The sequence below is a fragment of the Mus caroli genome, chromosome 6, assembly GCF_900094665.2.
Source record: "Mus caroli chromosome 6, CAROLI_EIJ_v1.1, whole genome shotgun sequence".
NCBI classification, from domain to species: Eukaryota; Metazoa; Chordata; class Mammalia; order Rodentia; family Muridae; genus Mus; species Mus caroli.
In genome coordinates, this window is record NC_034575.1 from 19,472,578 (window position 1) to 19,475,879 (window position 3,302).

Below are 3,302 nucleotides of genomic sequence, written 5' to 3' on the forward strand. Positions count from 1 at the left end.
CCTCCCTCCCTCCCTCCCTCCCTTCCTTCCTTCCTTCCTTCCTTCCTTCCTTCCTTCCTTCCTTCCTTCCTTCCTTCCTTCTTTCTTCTTAGCAGACCAGTGGTGCTGACTCACAAAAGCCAGAAAGAAGCAAGTTGCATTTAAAGAGAAAAGAACATTGAGTAACAAAATCAAAGTCACACAGGAGGCTCCAGAAGTCTCCATTTACAGAAGAGCTCTCACTTTATGGCCAAATTGCTGAATTACTTTATTACGTGTGAATTTCTGTAAACTATTTTTGATTCTTCTAGAGTTAAAAAGGAACTCAAGATGGAGAAATTTAACAGATTTATAAGAGAAAGATTTTCTAAGTACAAGTATCTCAGAAACTGTTTAGTTACTCTGTTAGAGAAAAATACATTAAAAAATGAGTCAAATCTATTTTTTAAAGAATTATTTATTTATTTATTTACTTATTTATTTATTTAATGTATATAAGAACACTGTAGCTATCTTCAGACACACCAGGAGAGGACATTGGATCTCATTACAAATGCTTGTGAGCCACCATGTGGTTGCTGGGAATTGAACTCAGGAGCTCTGGAAGAGCAGTCAGTGCTCTTAACCACTGAGCCATCTCTGCAGACCAAGTCAAATGTATTTTAAGGGACCATTAGTTCAAGAAAAAGAGTGTAGGCACTTATAAAAAGGAAAAATAATGAAATAAAATTATTCAATCAAAGAGACGGTACAGCAAGAAAGGAATGTACCAAGTAAAGTACAAGTAGCTAGGACTTCTGTATTGGTATGTGAAGGAGCCACTGGCTCAAGTACAAATACAACTCATGCTGTAATCTGGACATGAGAGAAATTGTTCATGAGGTGTTAAACAGCAGATAGGACAGGACTCTCAGTCTCTAGGGGACAAGAAATATACACAAAGCAAGTCTTATAATGACCCTGAATCTCTGCTTGGGGGTGACTCTCTGCTCTGACTTCTGGAAGTGTTTTCCGTGTAGGAGAGCAGGAGTTAGGATGCTAAGAGTAAAATTACAGACTCCTGACAGGGTGGAATGTAGACCAATGCTGTCACAAAATGGAGAACAGGCTACGGAGATGCAGAAATTGGACACAGATTAAAGGGTTTGACTGCATATACCCAAGATAAGACTTTGGAAATCTTACCCAGACTATCTACTACAGGGTTGAAGTCTAAAGAACAACTCTGGATGTGAAATGGTGTTGGAAAATATTAAGATTATGGTCCAGTCATACTGAAAGTATCTTGCTGAGAATCTCAAGTATTCCTCTGAAGGGTCAAGTGAATGAGTAAGGACCATAGAGTAGAAAAGTGGCCATGTCCCAAGATGAAGAGCAAACTCAACATGTACATACTTAGCAAGGACTAAACCTGTCACCATGCCTGCAGATAAATGTCAGAGATGTAATCCAAACCTAAACCTTTTTGATCTCCCAAACTTTTATTTCCAAACATTCTGCTCCCATTGTAGGAGTCCATCCTTCAAATGGGTCCAGGGCCACCAGAAGTAAGAATAAGACACACCCATGACAGACACCCATCAGAAATTATGTAGAATAATTTAAAATTACTACTAGACAATCTAAATTCAAATAAAAAAGTGATAAAGGACATAAGGCAGGGCTAGGGTTTAATCATTTTGATGCAAGCAGTTTTTTTTGTTTGTTTTGTTTGTTTGTTTGTTTGTTTGTTTGTTTTTGGTTTTTGGTTTTTTGAGACATGGTTTCTCTGTATAGCTCTGGCTGTCCTGAAACTCACTCTGTAGACTAGGCTAGCCTAGAACTCAGAAATCCGCCTGCCTCTGCCTCCCGAGTGCTGGGATTAAAGGCGTGGGCCACCACGCCTGGCTTGCAAGCAGTTTTTGCCATTAAGAGTGGAAACCCATATTGCAGATTGACTGATTCTGCAAAGAGGAAGACGTGACTGTGACTGTGACTGTGACTGTTCTGTCAACAACACAAAGCCTGAGTAGAAAACCCTTAGCACACACTGGTTTCTTCCTTCTTTGTGTCCAGCTTGGATGACATTTAGGTGATCTAGACTAAGTCCTGATATGTACAGATCTATCTGTCTGCTTCCGGGTCCCCTGGTGGGTTCTCCAATAGAGAGCATCTACAGGGACATTTATTCTTCCTGTGGATGCCAAGAATTGGCAGGAGGCCAGTCTTCAACAGAGACCACTGAAGTGTACAACCATGTCGTGTGTTCTCACGCATGTCATCCACTGTCGACATCCCACTAGCAAACAAGTGAATTGACCAAGCCCAAAGTCAGGGTTTAGGTATGCCACAGCCCTTTCCTGAGGTGTGAATATGTGGTGTTAATTCAGGACAAGGGAGAACCGGGGCAATAATTCAATCTATTATGAGTGAGAACACAAGACCTTGTAACTTCATCTAAATGCACAATTCAATATAATTTCAGAGTTGAAGTAACAGGAAGCATATCATTATGGTTCACGAACTTGAGGGATGACTTCTTCTTTCATTTTATATACATTATTTGTTTGTTTACAGGGAATGAGTAATGAAGACCAGGAGCTAGGACAGGCAGAAGATAAAGTTTGAAGTTTGTAGAATTTGAGTTTTCTGAACAGCCAAGGATTAATTTAGCTCACAAAAAATATATAAATAAATATAATAAAAATTGCAGCATAGAAGAAAGAAAACTGTGAGAGCAGCCATTCCATTTGATTTCTCTACTTGGAAACTAAAGACAAATTTTTTACCAAAAAAAAAAAAAAGAAGAATTTTTGCTATTTATAGTTCATTGCCAAACTGCTTTCAAATTGTAGCTGTCTCAGATTATTTTGAGTGATTCATTCAACTAATATTCAACAAATGATTGTTTTGTATTGTTACAGGTTCTGTTCTGAGAATAGGCATTGGGTAGAGAGTGAGTCTAAAAGGCTTTGCCATCAAGGCACTTGACCACATCTGCAATTATGCAATGACCTAATTTAGGGTTTCTGCCATGGGTAAAAAATATTTTTTGGAGTGATTTCTCTTTTTAATTTTTCCAGTTTATTTGGCTTCATTATGTATCTTAGCTTTCTATTGCTATGATAAAATACTGGCCAAAAGCTACTCTGAGGTGAAAAGGGTTTATTTATGTTCTGATCACAGCCCATCACAAAGGGAAGTCAGAGTAGGAACCTGGAAGCAGAAGCCCTAGAGGAACACGGCTTATTAGGTTGCTGCCTTGGCTTGCTCAGTTTGCATTCTTTTTTTTTTTTTTTTTTTTTTGGTATGTTAGAGCATATTTTGGTTACATGCTCAGGAGT